Consider the following 15,693-nt stretch of genomic DNA (forward strand, 5'->3'; position numbering starts at 1 on the left):
CTGGGAGACGTTTGCCAAAACTCCCCATGAAGAAGAGGAGGAGGAGCGGCCATAGTAATAACTCTTCCTGTGATCTGTCAACGGGAGTTTGGGAAACAAAGACAACGACTCTGGTGGGACTCAAACCCACAACCTTTGAATGGCTTTTCTTTGCCCTGCCTAGAAGTGATGGCATGACTCACTTTGAGGAAGCAATCAGAGCTTGATTTTGCCAGTTCTGTAAAAGAGTGAGCTCTCACAGCGTCCGCAATTAAGAATTTTTTTTCCCAATGGAGGGCCACCCATAATGACCGCTGACCCCGACGTGATTTGAACACACAACCTTCTGATCTGGAGTCAGACGCGCTACCGTTGCGCCACGAGGCCTGTGTGCATGTAAGGAGGCAACACTCGGACGTGGACTCTGATGTGCAAACGCTGTGCCGCAAAGTGCGCTGAGAGTACCAACTATGGCGTGAACGCCATCAGGATTGACGTCCCAATGGACGTCGCCAAGCTTCTCCTGGGATTCAACAAGATTACTTTAGTGCCTGTGCAACACTGCCTGAACGATTCCACAGAAGAAGTCCCCAAAAACGCAATTCTAATTGCAACCTGGCTGAGATCACGCAGACTAGAGACAGCTGCAGGGGTCACGAGACAGTCTCGTGACCCCTGCAGCTGTTCCTTGAAACCAATCTCATAACAAGTTCAAAATCAAACTCGTTCATACGATCCATATTGACCTTACATGAACAAATTCATTGTCAAAGACATTTTGACGGGTGCGTGCTCACTAATGTTGACGATTGGCAAAGTATTTCTATTCTTCAACGAGCAAACCCCGCTACACTTGCCAGGGATTCGCCATACGTTCCTTAAGGGTTTGTGTGGGCGAGGAGATTTACATGCGGAAGTTCCACAAAATACTCTGAGTTTTCTGTGCTTCCAGAGCCTGTATAGCTCAGTCGGCAGAGCATCAGACTTTTAATCTGAGGGTCCAGGGTTCAAGTCCCTGTTCGGGCGGCGTGTGTTCAAACCTTGTCGGAGCGGCCTGCCATTGTCTCTCTTATATACCTCACTTTGAGGAAACAATGGAAGCTTTTAATCTGAGGGTCCAGCGTTCAAGTCCCTGCGTGAGCTGTGTGTTCAAACTACACAGCATGACTTATGGCACGCAGCAACCCTTGTCTCTGTTGCACGCCTTACTTTGAGACAAAGAATGCAAAAAGCCAGCTGTCACAAAGATTTCCGCTGACACTTAAGTTCCCTGACCGGGAATCGAACCCTGAATGTTCTGACACCTGAAGATGAGGACCAAGTTGCAAAACTAAGCGAGTCAAAGGCAGAGATTTCAACTGACCCTTAGGTTCCCTGACCGGGAATCGAACCCGGGCCGCGGCGGTGAAAGCGCCGAATCCTAGCCACTAGACCACCAGGGAGACTCTTAAAAGAGGATTGCCTCAGCAAGGGCTTTTTTTCTTGCGTGTCTGAACTGGAGGATGGGAGATTGCATGCCTTCCTCGCAAATAAAACCCCCCACTCGCTCACCCTTCGATAGCTCAGTTGGTAGAGCGGAGGACTGTAGGTCAAAAGCGGTTAGAAATCCTTAGGTCGCTGGTTCAAATCCGGCTCGAAGGAGGGATGTTTTGGCCTAAAAATGTGGCCTATCTGGCGACAATGCAGCTCTCACAGCAGGGAGACCCCCCATTTTAAGAGAGGTCTCAAAACAGGTTTCCCTGACCGGGAATCGAACCCGGGCCGCGGCGGTGAGAGCGCCGAATCCTAGCCACTAGACCACCAGGGAGAGCTTGGCTTCCTCTGCTCGCTGTCAAAGATACATTTTACATTTACATTTAGTCATTTAGCAGACGCTCTTATCCAGAGCGACTTACAGTAAGTACAGGGACATTCCCCCCGAGGCAAGTAGGGTGAAGTGCCTTGCCCAAGGACACAACGTCATTCGGCAGAGCCAGGGATCGATCCAGCAACCTTCTGATTACTAGTCCGATTCCCTCCGATTCCCTCACCCCTCAGCCACCTGAAGATGAGGACCGAGTTGCAAAACTAAGCGAGTCAAAGGCAGAGATTTCAACTGACCCTTAAGTTCCCTGACCGGGAATCGAACCCGGGCCGCGGCGGTGAAAGCGCCGAATCCTAGCCACTAGACCACCAGGGAGACTTTTAAAAGAGGATTGCCTCAGCAAGGGCTTTTTTTCTTGCGTGTCTGAACTGGAGGATGGGAGATTGCATGCCTTCCTCGCAAATAAAACCTCCCACTCCCTCACCCTTCGATAGCTCAGTTGGTAGAGCGGAGGACTGTAGGTCAAAAGCGGTTAGAAATCCTTAGGTCGCTGGTTCAAATCCGGCTCGAAGGAGGAATGTTTTGGCCTAAAAATGTGGCCTCTCTGGCGACAATGCAACAAGGCTGCTCTCACAGAAGGGAGACCCCCATTTTAAGAGAGATCTCAAAACAGGTTTCCCTGACCAGGAATCGAACCCGAGCCGCGGCGGTGAGAGCGCCGAATCCTAGCCACTAGACCACCAGGGAGACTCTTAAAAGAGGATTGCCTCAGCAAGGGCTTTTTTTCTTGCGTGTCTGAACTGGAGGATGGGAGATTGCATGCCTTCCTCGCAAATAAAACCTCCTACTCGCTCACCCTTCGATAGCTCAGTTGGTAGAGCGGAGGACTGTAGGTCAAAAGCGGTTAGAAATCCTTAGGTCGCTGGTTCAAATCCGGCTCGAAGGAGGGATGTTTTGGCCTAAAAATGTGGCCTATCTGGCGTCAATGCAGCTCTCACAGCAGGGACACCCCCATTTTAAGAGAGGTCTCAAAACAGGTTTCCCTGACCGGGAATCGAACCCGGGCCGCGGCGGTGAGAGCGCCGAATCCTAGCCACTAGACCACCAGGGAGAGCTTGGCTTCCTCTGCTCGCTGTCAAAGATACATTTTACATTTACATTTAGTCATTTAGCAGACGCTCTTATCCAGAGCGACTTACAGTAAGTACAGGGACATTCCCCCCGAGGCAAGTAGGGTGAAGTGCCTTGCCCAAGGACACAACGTCATTCGGCAGAGCCAGGGATCGAACCAGCAACCTTCTGATTACTAGTCCGATTCCCTCCGATTCCCTCACCCCTCAGCCACCTGAAGATGAGGACCGAGTTGCAAAACTAAGCGAGTCAAAGGCAGAGATTTCAACTGACCCTTAAGTTCCCTGACCGGGAATCGAACCCGGGCCGCGGCGGTGAAAGCGCCGAATCCTAGCCACTAGACCACCAGGGAGACTTTTAAAAGAGGATTGCCTCAGCAAGGGCTTTTTTTCTTGCGTGTCTGAACTGGAGGATGGGAGATTGCATGCCTTCCTCGCAAATAAAACCTCCCACTCCCTCACCCTTCGATAGCTCAGTTGGTAGAGCGGAGGACTGTAGGTCAAAAGCGGTTAGAAATCCTTAGGTCGCTGGTTCAAATCCGGCTCGAAGGAGGAATGTTTTGGCCTAAAAATGTGGCCTCTCTGGCGACAATGCAACAAGGCTGCTCTCACAGAAGGGAGACCCCCATTTTAAGAGAGATCTCAAAACAGGTTTCCCTGACCAGGAATCGAACCCGGGCCGCGGCGGTGAGAGCGCCGAATCCTAGCCACTAGACCACCAGGGAGACTCTTAAAAGAGGATTGCCTCAGCAAGGGCTTTTTTTCTTGCGTGTCTGAACTGGAGGATGGGAGATTGCATGCCTTCCTCGCAAATAAAACCTCCTACTCGCTCACCCTTCGATAGCTCAGTTGGTAGAGCGGAGGACTGTAGGTCAAAAGCGGTTAGAAATCCTTAGGTCGCTGGTTCAAATCCGGCTCGAAGGAGGGATGTTTTGGCCTAAAAATGTGGCCTATCTGGCGTCAATGCAGCTCTCACAGCAGGGACACCCCCATTTTAAGAGAGGTCTCAAAACAGGTTTCCCTGACCGGGAATCGAACCCGGGCCGCGGCGGTGAGAGCGCCGAATCCTAGCCACTAGACCACCAGGGAGAGCTTGGCTTCCTCTTGGGCCAAAAAAGGCACCGCTGAGATTTGAACTCAGGATCTCCTGTTTACTAGACAGGCGCTTTGACCAACTAAGCCACGGCGCCTTGCTTAATGCTCCATGACGGGCTCAGGCTGCTGTGTTCTCTTTGGGTAGGTGCTTTGAGCTGGGGTCTACAGCGTCTTTGAAAGACACCTCCGAAGGTTATGCCCAGCATGCAGCAAAGCCTCTCAAGGCACCAGAATGAAGAGATTTTCCAGCTTCTTCGACTCTGATGGCGGTATAGCTCATTGTCACACAGGCAGGACCCACAACAGAAGTAAACAAGAAAACACTCGTCCCTGGGTGGGCTCGAACCACCATCCTTTCGGTTAACAGCCGAACGCGCTAACCAATTGCGCCACAGAGACCCTGTCTCCGCAGAACCATGAATGAAAAATGGAAGGAAACGCTGGGAGACGTTTCCCAAAACTCCCCATGAAGAAGAGGAGGAGGAGCGGCCATAGTAATAACTCTTCCTGTGATCTGTCAACGGGAGTTTGGGAAACAAAGACAACGACTCTGGTGGGACTCAAACCCACAACCTTTGAATGGCTTTTCTTTGCCCTGCCTAGAAGTGATGGCATGACTCACTTTGAGGAAGCAATCAGAGCTTGATTTTGCCAGTTCTGTAAAAGAGTGAGCTCTCACAGCGTCCGCAATTAAGAATTTTTTTTCCCAATGGAGGGCCACCCATAATGACCGCTGACCCCGACGTGATTTGAACACACAACCTTCTGATCTGGAGTCAGACGCGCTACCGTTGCGCCACGAGGCCTGTGTGCATGTAAGGAGGCAACACTCGGACGTGGACTCTGATGTGCAAACGCTGTGCCGCAAAGTGCGCTGAGAGTACCAACTATGGCGTGAACGCCATCAGGATTGACGTCCCAATGGACGTCGCCAAGCTTCTCCTGGGATTCAACAAGATTACTTTAGTGCCTGTGCAACACTGCCTGAACGATTCCACAGAAGAAGTCCCCAAAAACGCAATTCTAATTGCAACCTGGCTGAGATCACGCAGACTAGAGACAGCTGCAGGGGTCACGAGACAGTCTCGTGACCCCTGCAGCTGTTCCTTGAAACCAATCTCATAACAAGTTCAAAATCAAACTCGTTCATACGATCCATATTGACCTTACATGAACAAATTCATTGTCAAAGACATTTTGACGGGTGCGTGCTCACTAATGTTGACGATTGGCAAAGTATTTCTATTCTTCAACGAGCAAACCCCGCTACACTTGCCAGGGATTCGCCATACGTTCCTTAAGGGTTTGTGTGGGCGAGGAGATTTACATGCGGAAGTTCGACAAAATACTCTGAGTTTTCTGTGCTTCCAGAGCCTGTATAGCTCAGTCGGCAGAGCATCAGACTTTTAATCTGAGGGTCCAGGGTTCAAGTCCCTGTTCGGGCGGCGTGTGTTCAAACCTTGTCGGAGCGGCCTGCCATTGTCTCTCTTATATACCTCACTTTGAGGAAACAATGGAAGCTTTTAATCTGAGGGTCCAGCGTTCAAGTCCCTGCGTGAGCTGTGTGTTCAAACTACACAGCGTGACTTATGGCACGCAGCAACCCTTGTCTCTGTTGCACGCCTTACTTTGAGACAAAGAATGCAAAAAGCCAGCTGTCACAAAGATTTCCGCTGACACTTAAGTTCCCTGACCGGGAATCGAACCCTGAATGTTCTGACACCTGAAGATGAGGACCAAGTTGCAAAACTAAGCGAGTCAAAGGCAGAGATTTCAACTGACCCTTAGGTTCCCTGACCGGGAATCGAACCCGGGCCGCGGCGGTGAAAGCGCCGAATCCTAGCCACTAGACCACCAGGGAGACTCTTAAAAGAGGATTGCCTCAGCAAGGGCTTTTTTTCTTGCGTGTCTGAACTGGAGGATGGGAGATTGCATGCCTTCCTCGCAAATAAAACCCCCCACTCGCTCACCCTTCGATAGCTCAGTTGGTAGAGCGGAGGACTGTAGGTCAAAAGCGGTTAGAAATCCTTAGGTCGCTGGTTCAAATCCGGCTCGAAGGAGGGATGTTTTGGCCTAAAAATGTGGCCTATCTGGCGACAATGCAGCTCTCACAGCAGGGAGACCCCCCATTTTAAGAGAGGTCTCAAAACAGGTTTCCCTGACCGGGAATCGAACCCGGGCCGCGGCGGTGAGAGCGCCGAATCCTAGCCACTAGACCACCAGGGAGAGCTTGGCTTCCTCTGCTCGCTGTCAAAGATACATTTTACATTTACATTTAGTCATTTAGCAGACGCTCTTATCCAGAGCGACTTACAGTAAGTACAGGGACATTCCCCCCGAGGCAAGTAGGGTGAAGTGCCTTGCCCAAGGACACAACGTCAGTTGGCACGGCCGGAAAACGAACTGGCAACCTTCAGGTTACTAGCCCGCTTCCCTCACCGCTCAGCCACCTGACGCCCCAGATTGTTTTTGTGTGTTACATAGAGAATTGTGTGTTGTGTTTGTCAAAAAGTGTTTTATGTAACTGAAAACTGAGTCAAAGGCAGAGAATTAGTGTATGGTTTTGCAGATTTGGTGTGTGTTTCTGGTGTTTGTGTCGGGTTTCAGAAATTGTGTGACAAGGAATTTGTGTGTAAGCCATTGAAAAAAGCTAATGCAGCAAAGTCATTTGCCAACCATGCTATGACAGGCCTATTACTGATGAAAGGATATCCCTGCATTTGAGGACAAGTGAGGAAATGTATACGTAGAAAAAGACAGACTCACTGAATATCTTGTTTGGAATAGAAAGTGGATTTCTTGTTTTTGTGAGTCGTTTCTTGGACAGACACTCAGAGTACCTTAGGTCAGGTAAAGGTGCTCTCAGAGTACCTTGAGTCAGGTAAAGGTGCTCTCGGAGTACCTGTATCACAAGCTTCATTATGATGAAGAAATAAAGCCTCTATGATGACCCTGGAGTCTCTGGCCCCGTTTACATGGAGGAAAAACACATATATTTTCATGCAGTTTGGCCTTTCATTTACACGAACACTGAGGTTTTATCACAGAAAACAATCATTTCTAAAAACTCCGGCCAAAGTGGAGATTTCTGAAAACTCAGTTTTTGTGTTTGCGTGTGCACTAGGTTAAACAGAGTTTTAGGCTCTCAAACATCACAGTATGCGACTAAAAATGCATTACGTCATGTGAGCGTCCTATGTTTACAGTTTCTTACTGATCTTGGATGCTGTCAAAGAACTTATATTGACTCTTTGATGCTGTTAAGGTAGTGCTCATTTATGCGTTAATGCAAACCCTTTTGGCCTGTTTGTATTTACAAACACAACTGATTTTTATATCGACGAGCAGAGGCGAACATTTTGAGAATTCTGATTGGTTTGCATGGCTTTATCCTTCTCGTTACACTGCCGCCTACAGGTTTGGCATAGTTATGATGGCGCTTGGGGGCGTATTTATGCGGGTTCATGTAAACAGAAACATTTTTGAAAACGATCTTGTGTGTATGTTATTTTTGAAAACGGAGGGGCAGAAATATTCGTTTCTGTAAATACCCGGCTATGTGTAAACGTGGCCTCTATCTGCTTATGGTGAATGTGCATATCTGTCTTTTGATTTACCTGTTAATGCTATAGTATGAGAGGCCGTATAGGCCATAATTCATACTTGGTCTCACATACACGCCATGACCTCACATATATACCATTATACTCTCACATATATACCATTATACTCTTGCACATAAACTACTTGGTCTCACATACAACACCATAACCTCACATATATACCATTATACTCTCACATATATACCATTATACTCTCACATATGTACCATTATACTCTCACATATATACCATTATACTCTTGCACATAAACTACTTGGTCTCACATATACACCATTATACTCTCACATATATACCATTATACTCTCACATATACACCATTATACTCTTGCACTTAAACTGGCATACTCTCTTACACACACACAAATACCCTCTTATATGCACCATCATACTAAAGTATGACAATATATGTAAGAGACAAATAGTATGTGTGAAACAGAATGTTAGTATATGTACGAGAATAACACGATGTGTAAGAGAGAATACTTGTCTATGTGAGAGAGAATACTTGTCTATGTGAGAGAGAATACTTGTCTATGTGAGAGAGAATACTTGTCTATGTGAGAGAGAATACTTGTCTATGTGAGAGAGTTTGATTGAAACGGAAGGCAGTTTGATTGAAAAGGAAGTAGTACTGAATTCTCAGTTCCTGATTGGCTTACACATGAAGAAGGATTTGGGGTAGATGTAGCTAACGCCCACCTTCTCTATCAAGACGAGACTGAGTGACATGACAAGATGGATTCATTAATAACATTTTGCATACTCCAAATCCTGCGGCGTCATTGTCAGAAATGTTGTATCAAAGACGACAGCCATACACGGGGGCTGTTTCTAACGCTAACGTTGACAATGAAATGCGCCGGCTCTTCAGACCTGGATCAGGTGCATACTCGGCTAATTAAAGACGTCAACGGTTAAAACCCCAGTGCCACGGGACAGTATTCACACAGGCATTGGCTTTAATTTAAATGATAGTTTGTTTCATCAATTGAAAAACTGATCTAGGACTTTTGACTCAAGTAGTGGGGGTCGGTATAGCTTCCTAAACAACTATGGAATTCTACATTTGAGTTTTTTAGTGGATTTGCTTGAATCGTTGTCAGAAATGTTGGAATCAAAGACGACAGACATCCACAGTGGCTATTTCTAACACTAACGATGAAATGCGCCGGCTCTTCAGACCTGGATCAGGTGCATCAAGGAGCGGCAGCAGCCCTCTGTCAGGAGCTAGTCTTAATGCCAGCCAAATGATGGCGCAATCCCAATATCAAACTCTGCAGTATTTCGGTTAAGACTTGACAAAAAATGTGTTTGGCGTGTGGTGCGTTTTGGAATTGTTATTGTGATGTGTTCCCATCGTATTTAAGACGAAATAGTTTACAAAGAAGAGGTTTGTTAATGTGACTGTATACATATCTCACTCATACTGGCTAATCAGCTAACACGTTAAAGTAGCTTAGTCTACATCCAAAGTCGCTGTCGTGAAACTAGCCTCATTTTCACAAAAAGCTTTGGGGTAAAATTAAAAACCTTTAAAAACGTCTACATTTATCCAATATTATTGTGCAAGTATTTTAGTATAGTTAATATGTAATTTAATTCCATAATGTCTCCAGGAATAACTGTAAAAACGTATTTCAGGAACGGGTCTGTCCTCCCTACATTAACGCTGCAGCATTTGGAGTATTCAAAATGTTATTAATAAGTCCAATGGCTTCATTAAGCCGCCCACTCTCTGCCATCTTGCCATGTCACTCAGTCTCGTCTTGATAGGGAAGGTGGGCATTAGCTACATCTACCCCAAATCCTTCTTCTTCATGTGTAAGCCAATCAGGAACTGAGAATTCAGTACTACTTCCTTTTCAATCAAACTGCCTTCCGTTTCAATCAAACTCTCTCACATAGACAAGTATTCTCTCTCACATAGATAAGTATTCTCTCTCACATAGACAAGTATTCTCTCTTACACATCCTGTTATTCTCTTACATATAGTAACATTCTGTTTCACACATACTATTTGTCTCTTACATATATTGTCATACTTTAGTATGATGGTGCATATAAGACGGTATTTTTGTGTGTGTAAGAGAGTATGCCAGTTTATGTGCAAGAGTATAATGGTGTATATGTGAGAGTATAATAGTGTATATGTGAGAGTATAATGGTGTATATGTGAGAGTATAATGGTGTATATGTGAGAGTATGATAGTGTATATGTGAGAGTATAATGGTGTATATGTGAGAGTATAATGGTATATATGTGAGAGTATAATGGTATATATGTGAGAGTATAATGGTGTATATGTGAGAGTATAATGGTATATATGTGAGGTCATGGCGTGTATGTGAGAGTATAATGGTGTATATGTGAGAGTATAATGGTATATATGTGAGAGTATAATGGTATATACGTGAGAGTATAATGGTATATATGTGAGAGTTTAATGGTATATATGTGAGGTCATGGCGTGTATGTGAGATCAAGTATGAATTAAGGCCTATACGGCCTCTCATACTATAGCATTGTGTCCAACCACAAAATACACATCAGTACATCAGAATCTTAGAACCTTTAGTTTTCTAAGTCAACGCACACCTCCCTGTGCTATAGCTTTGTTAGGAAAACAAACAGGATCGTTACACTCCAACTGCAATATAACTTGTTTATTGACAATGATCAGATACAGTAGAGTGTTCCGGACGGTAGTGAGTCTCTGTGATGGTCTACTCCTGATATCCACTCAGCCCAGCGAGTTCCAGCCAGGTGAGAAACTCCCAGTCCTCGTCCGTACTGCTGAAAGTACATTTCTGGCTCCATGGCAACGGTCCTTACGTTGTCCGGGAGAAAGTGGGCCAGGAGACCTGCAGGGTACAAGAACTGAGAGGCAGGAAACCAGAACAAACATCCCACATCAGCCTCCTGGAGAGCCTATGTCCAAGTGTCCTTGAGCAAGACACTGGACCCCAAGCTGCTCCCGATGAACAGGCAAGCCTTGCATGGCAGCTCCGTCGCCGTGGGTGTGTATGAATGGGTGAATGAGAGGTATAATGTAAAGTGCTGTGGTTGCCGGGATGGGCGAATGTGGCTCAGAGGGTAGAGAGAGAGTTTGATTCCCAACTCCTCCAGGCCATGTGTCCAAATGTCCTTGAGCAAGACACTGGACCCCAAGTTGCATGTGAATGGATGAATGAGGGGCATAATGTAAAGCACTTTGGTTGCCGGGACGGGCGGCTGTGGCTCAGAGGGTAGAGAGAGAGTTCTATCCCCAAATCCTCCAGGCAGGAACGTGCACAGATAGACCCCTAGTGGTGCTCAAGCACCTGCCCTTTTGCCCTGGATGAGAAAAGTGCCCCTTCTGCTGGAGCCCTATTTTTTCTTCATTCATCAATATTTAAAAATACAAATTAACAAATTGGCAATGGGTGCCCTTTTTTTTGGTTTGAGCACCTGCCCCCCAAAATGTCTGTGCACGTGCCTACCTCCAGGCCATGTGTCAAAGTGTCCTTGAGCAAGACACCGAACCCCAAGTTGCTCCCGATGGGCAGGCGCCTTGCATGGATGAGAGTGTGTGTGTGTGAAGGCTCCCTTAGTGAAGCGGACCTGGTAGAAAATCCAGGAAATGCTGTGTGGTCAAAGTGAGGTAAAATACCTGGGCTGTTCAGTGGGTCATGGGCCCCCCAAGCCCCAAAGTAAGAAGGTAGAGGTCGGGGAAGAACTGGCCTTGCCCCACAACCAAGTCAAACGTCACAACGTTTTTCCGGTTTGGCCAGTAATTATGGGGCTCATCAACCCATGCTAGCTATGCAGGCTCGCTACACAGGCTTTCATCAAAGGTTCAACTCTTTGTTTTCCTCTGTTGCTCTGCTGATGGACCTCACCAAAACAGGTAGGCCAGAGAAAGTGGTGTGGGGGTCAGAGCTGGAGCCAGCCTCCCAGTCTCTGAGGAACAGACACACCAGACCTCCAGGTTTGTACTGAGGCACAGACACACCAGACCTCCAGGTTTGTACTGAGGCACAGACACACCAGATCTCCAGGTTTGTACTGAGGCACAGACACACCAGACCTCCAGGTTTGTACCTCTGAGACTGGACTCAGTCAAGTCTTGTCCCAGTAATTTGACCCCGAGGAGCACCCATTATCTTCTGACAGAAGCTCAAACCAAGGGAAGGAAAGTATGCAGCAGGGGAAAGGGAAGGGAAGCTCTGGCTAATCTCACTCTACTTAAACGTATCAGTTGGCCATCCTACTGGCTCCCAGACATCTTGAATGTCTTGGCGATGGACTTTCGAAGCGCACGGAACATTCTTACGTGTAGAGGACGTCTAGGGGGCTCCTGGTTGGTCGTGTGGTCCTTCGACAGCTCCAGATTGGCAGGCGAACCACACTTAGCCCCTGTGACAAGACAACATTTTAAATTGGTGAATTTGAAGTTAGGCTTTGTCAGAGTAATTAGCCAAATCTACAGGATCACTTTGTGATTCATTAAGGATGACAAGCAGTGGTGGTCGCTCACCAGGTGTGACGTGAGAGCTGGGGGGCAGCTCCTCCTGGGCTGAGGGCTTCTTGGGCACCGTCTTTCTCTTCCGAAACTGCAGGGGAAAACAAAGAACATGCTGAAATCTATGGAAACTATATGACGACACCTCTCAGTCCATTTAGAACAACAACAGCCACTCTGTCCCAACACTGGCTCTTCATTCTATACTTGCTCCATTACATGAATAACCAACCCATGGTCATTCATTCTGTACTCATACGATATACATTAAGCTCTGCTCTATAAGCTCTATTACATAAATAACCCACCTTGTTCTTGAAGAGCTTGGCTTTCTTCGGCAGGCTCCACCACTTCAAGCCCTTCTTAGGCTTTCTCGTCTCTCCTGCAGAGGTCGACGCTGTCCCAGCATCGATGATGACCGTTGCAGGGCTGAGCTCACCGAGATCTTCCCCAGGACACGGAGCTGCAGCAGCAGACTCACACAGAGTGTCCATCACTCTCTCCGTCAGGATCCTGACCGTGCGGTCCAGGGTCTCCTGGCAGGCCAGGCTGGAGGTCGAGGGAAGGTTCAGCTCAAGGCTCTTCTGCAGCTGACTCTTAACCGAGCTCTCAGCAAAGCTGTGGATGAGCTCCTGTCTGGAGGGCATCGGGGGGCTTTCTGGCAGCATCAGCTCTGACGTGCATCTGGTGGAGCTCACAGGGCTCTGAAGATGCAGGCCGGTGGTGGCTGTCTGCCGGCGGAGCCGACGGACGTTGGCGAGCAGACTCTCTGAGGCGTTCTTGATCTGGAGCGCGTCCAATCCGGCGGAGTCCAGTCTTACGGCGGCATTGGAGACTGTTGGACCCTCTTCGTCCTCACATAACTGGCTGAGATTCTCCAGTATGGAGTCCAAGAGGGCACAGGTCAGGAGGCCGTCCTCACTCCACTTCAGTTCAGCAGTGGAGCACTCTGAAGCTGCTACTTCTGCTCTCATGGCACTGAGAATCACCCCAAGGGTCCTCTTGGTCCAAGAGATGGACGCCTTCGGAGGGATGATCTGAAATGCACGATCTTCAAGAGCCGACAGCTGGTCTGCAGCTTTCTGCAGGGTCCTCAGTGTGCTGTCATAAAGCTTCTGGCTGGAGGAGTGGACCTGCTCCCAGAACTTCATGCCACCAGATCTTGTCTTTGCTGAGGCCCTGTGCTGCTCAACCACCTCGTGGAGATCATCTAGGATCGCTCCAAGCAGGTTCTCACAGTTCTCAGAGGAGACCAGCAGAGATGGACGCTCTGAGCTCTCTGGTTTGGCCGCATGAGGTGAGCCACGAGGGGTCGATGGCTGGCGAGAGAGCTTCTGTGTCGCTCTCCTCAAGGCCTGCTGGAACACATCGTTCCCTTTGGTCGCGTACTCTTTCATGATGGTTCCCACTCTCGTGTCACGAGCCAGGCTCTGCCCAGCTGTGGGTGGGCCCTGAGGACATAAAAAAATCAAGGTCTCCAGGACCTCGGTGGTTCTGTGTCCACTCCCTGGCAGGAGGGAGTCAACAAACAAGGAGCGGTAGATGTGGGAAAAGGACATCTCCGGACGCCTTAGGATCAGCGAATGATCCAGGATGGCTGAGATGCCTTTGATGATCTCATCGATCTCCACTTCCTCTATGCCCTTGTTTAGACAGGCCAACATCTGTTCGTTGGCCAGCTCCTGGAGTTTGGTCAAGCCTTCGTTCTTGGCACTCTCCCGATAGCAGAACTCACTACTTATGGCTCTGCAGGCTGCTGTCACCATGTCGACAGACCGGATCAACAGAAGCCTGATGAGAGACGGGGGCAAACTTTCCAGAGACGTCTCGTTCATCAAATAGACGCTCTCGTCCACCGTCACATCTCCCATCCTGGAAGAGCTCACCAGGGGGGTCAGTTTGGCCGCTGCCTTGCAGACCATCTTCTTGACTTCAGAGGAAACATCCCTTGCATTATATCCTGTGAGGGAGGAGCTGTTCCCTGCTCTGGATGATGAAGACTGGCTGTCCAGCAACTCAACAGCACTTTTCACGGATTCAATGATTCCATCGACCAGGTCACTGGCCAGGGAATGTCCAGAGCGACCACTCCCCTGATAAGGGATCATGACCAAATCCTCAGTTAGTGATAGGCTGGATTGTGATGTGGACGAGCCCTCCTTCCTACACGGCCCAAACTGCTCCTCCAGCTTCAGCTCCACAGCCTGGACAACGTTGGTCCTCGACATGGTGGTCAGGAGCTCTCCGAGGGACCTTCCAGAAGACAGACTGCTGCTCCCTGACCTCCTCAGTAGCGGTAGAGTCTGCACGTCGGCACAGACAGCGGAGAGGAAGTAGCTCACAGAGGAAAAGGTAACAGGCCCTTTTGTTTCTTCTTGGAGTGCGGCCCTGGCTGCTAAGATGTTGCCGATGACCGGCACGATCACCTCAGCTGCCTCAGAGCCCAGACTGGCCTTGGCCTCCACCTGCAGATCCGGAGAGGGAGTTCCACTCTGTCTGCTGAGCACCACCTGACTTTCTGCGTCAGCCTGCAGCAAGGCGGACACTTGGGTCAGCATCTCCTGGGCTAGCAGCCCGGCAGCTGATGTGCTGCAGGTCTGGGCGCCTGGAACATCTCGGCTGGCGTCCAAGTCAAGCAGCAGGTCTGGCAGCCTGTCGTTGTTGATCAGCTGCAACACCACTCTGATCACAGAGATGGGCAGCTTGGTGCGGCTCGACAGGGCTGAGGAGCAGGCTGTCTTCATCGCCCTCTGGCTGGCAGACATGGTGCTGCTGCTGGCTGTGCCGGGGGGCATTCTCTCCACTCCACTGACGCCCTGGGAAGTGGACGCAACCTCCAGGGCTTCCAGCTGGTCTTTTGACCCAGTGGCGGGTACAGAAGGAGGGGGCAGATCTGAAGGCTCGACCAGGTCCATGTCCTCCAAACTTGGAGGCCTCATGGTCAACACCCTGATGAAGGTCACCTTGTTTCCAGACAGACTCCCCTCTCTTCCCTCGTTCACCCCGGGCTGAGATGAGTCTGTCTTATCTTTCTCCATATCTCGTCCTTAGCACTTGCTGCTGCAGTCTGGTTTGAGAGAGAGGCTTTCACACCTGATCGATCCCTTGAAAAAGCAGACTTTTCCAAAGAACACAGAGAATATAATTACTTTTTCATAATAATCTAATATCTATACTTACATATCTACATGAAATCATTTGTCTTGGAAATGTAAACCTTGCAAATTAAGGTGCAAAACAATTGGACCCATATTACATTATAATATTTCTGTGTTCCAATACGAATTTGTCAAGGTGAAAGTGTTGCAGTAATCCAAATCCTTGTCCAATAAAATGTTTACGTAAAACTGAGCACAGTGATCAGAACGGCCTTTTACAGTATATTTGATGAATTATGTCATTTTAGTCATTTTTTTTAGCAGACGCTCTTATCCAGAGCGACTTACAGTAAGTACAGGGACATCATAATGCAGCAAACGTCATTCAACAGCAGACTACGAAATTTGAAGATGGCTCTATTTACTTTTCCAAAGAACACAGAGAATAATAGGCTACAATA

General features: G+C 48.3%; 20 non-coding genes across 20 annotated transcripts; 8 read left to right on the top strand and 12 right to left on the bottom strand.

The window, feature by feature from the left end:
- Nucleotides 1-294: 294 nt before the first annotated feature.
- Nucleotides 295-366, bottom strand: trnaw-cca (transfer RNA tryptophan (anticodon CCA)). The gene has a single exon. It is a non-coding gene; the product is annotated as a tRNA-Trp (tRNA).
- Nucleotides 367-932: 566 nt separating this feature from the next.
- Nucleotides 933-1,005, top strand: trnak-uuu (transfer RNA lysine (anticodon UUU)). The gene has a single exon. It is a non-coding gene; the product is annotated as a tRNA-Lys (tRNA).
- A 344-nt stretch (nt 1,006-1,349) lies between these two features.
- On the bottom strand, nt 1,350-1,421 carry trnae-uuc (transfer RNA glutamic acid (anticodon UUC)). The gene has a single exon. It is a non-coding gene; the product is annotated as a tRNA-Glu (tRNA).
- A 109-nt stretch (nt 1,422-1,530) lies between these two features.
- On the top strand, nt 1,531-1,620 carry trnay-gua (transfer RNA tyrosine (anticodon GUA)). The gene is given in 2 exon segments: nt 1,531-1,567; nt 1,585-1,620. It is a non-coding gene; the product is annotated as a tRNA-Tyr (tRNA).
- A 94-nt stretch (nt 1,621-1,714) lies between these two features.
- On the bottom strand, nt 1,715-1,786 carry trnae-cuc (transfer RNA glutamic acid (anticodon CUC)). Its single transcript has one exon. It is a non-coding gene; the product is annotated as a tRNA-Glu (tRNA).
- A 300-nt stretch (nt 1,787-2,086) lies between these two features.
- trnae-uuc (transfer RNA glutamic acid (anticodon UUC)) lies at nt 2,087-2,158 on the bottom strand. The gene has a single exon. It is a non-coding gene; the product is annotated as a tRNA-Glu (tRNA).
- A 109-nt stretch (nt 2,159-2,267) lies between these two features.
- On the top strand, nt 2,268-2,357 carry trnay-gua (transfer RNA tyrosine (anticodon GUA)). The gene is given in 2 exon segments: nt 2,268-2,304; nt 2,322-2,357. It is a non-coding gene; the product is annotated as a tRNA-Tyr (tRNA).
- Nucleotides 2,358-2,639: 282 nt separating this feature from the next.
- trnay-gua (transfer RNA tyrosine (anticodon GUA)) lies at nt 2,640-2,729 on the top strand. Its single transcript is given in 2 exon segments — nt 2,640-2,676; nt 2,694-2,729. It is a non-coding gene; the product is annotated as a tRNA-Tyr (tRNA).
- A 93-nt stretch (nt 2,730-2,822) lies between these two features.
- On the bottom strand, nt 2,823-2,894 carry trnae-cuc (transfer RNA glutamic acid (anticodon CUC)). Its single transcript has one exon. It is a non-coding gene; the product is annotated as a tRNA-Glu (tRNA).
- A 300-nt stretch (nt 2,895-3,194) lies between these two features.
- trnae-uuc (transfer RNA glutamic acid (anticodon UUC)) lies at nt 3,195-3,266 on the bottom strand. The gene has a single exon. It is a non-coding gene; the product is annotated as a tRNA-Glu (tRNA).
- A 109-nt stretch (nt 3,267-3,375) lies between these two features.
- Nucleotides 3,376-3,465, top strand: trnay-gua (transfer RNA tyrosine (anticodon GUA)). The gene is given in 2 exon segments: nt 3,376-3,412; nt 3,430-3,465. It is a non-coding gene; the product is annotated as a tRNA-Tyr (tRNA).
- Nucleotides 3,466-3,747: 282 nt separating this feature from the next.
- On the top strand, nt 3,748-3,837 carry trnay-gua (transfer RNA tyrosine (anticodon GUA)). The gene is given in 2 exon segments: nt 3,748-3,784; nt 3,802-3,837. It is a non-coding gene; the product is annotated as a tRNA-Tyr (tRNA).
- Nucleotides 3,838-3,930: 93 nt separating this feature from the next.
- Nucleotides 3,931-4,002, bottom strand: trnae-cuc (transfer RNA glutamic acid (anticodon CUC)). Its single transcript has one exon. It is a non-coding gene; the product is annotated as a tRNA-Glu (tRNA).
- Nucleotides 4,003-4,029: 27 nt separating this feature from the next.
- On the bottom strand, nt 4,030-4,103 carry trnat-agu (transfer RNA threonine (anticodon AGU)). The gene has a single exon. It is a non-coding gene; the product is annotated as a tRNA-Thr (tRNA).
- Nucleotides 4,104-4,333: 230 nt separating this feature from the next.
- trnan-guu (transfer RNA asparagine (anticodon GUU)) lies at nt 4,334-4,407 on the bottom strand. Its single transcript has one exon. It is a non-coding gene; the product is annotated as a tRNA-Asn (tRNA).
- Nucleotides 4,408-4,742: 335 nt separating this feature from the next.
- Nucleotides 4,743-4,814, bottom strand: trnaw-cca (transfer RNA tryptophan (anticodon CCA)). The gene has a single exon. It is a non-coding gene; the product is annotated as a tRNA-Trp (tRNA).
- Nucleotides 4,815-5,380: 566 nt separating this feature from the next.
- Nucleotides 5,381-5,453, top strand: trnak-uuu (transfer RNA lysine (anticodon UUU)). The gene has a single exon. It is a non-coding gene; the product is annotated as a tRNA-Lys (tRNA).
- A 344-nt stretch (nt 5,454-5,797) lies between these two features.
- trnae-uuc (transfer RNA glutamic acid (anticodon UUC)) lies at nt 5,798-5,869 on the bottom strand. The gene has a single exon. It is a non-coding gene; the product is annotated as a tRNA-Glu (tRNA).
- A 109-nt stretch (nt 5,870-5,978) lies between these two features.
- Nucleotides 5,979-6,068, top strand: trnay-gua (transfer RNA tyrosine (anticodon GUA)). Its single transcript is given in 2 exon segments — nt 5,979-6,015; nt 6,033-6,068. It is a non-coding gene; the product is annotated as a tRNA-Tyr (tRNA).
- A 94-nt stretch (nt 6,069-6,162) lies between these two features.
- Nucleotides 6,163-6,234, bottom strand: trnae-cuc (transfer RNA glutamic acid (anticodon CUC)). The gene has a single exon. It is a non-coding gene; the product is annotated as a tRNA-Glu (tRNA).
- Between the last annotated feature and the right edge of the window lie 9,459 nt (nt 6,235-15,693).

Source organism: Osmerus mordax, chromosome 25 (genome assembly GCF_038355195.1).
Source record: "Osmerus mordax isolate fOsmMor3 chromosome 25, fOsmMor3.pri, whole genome shotgun sequence".
Lineage (NCBI taxonomy): Eukaryota > Metazoa > Chordata > Actinopteri > Osmeriformes > Osmeridae > Osmerus > Osmerus mordax.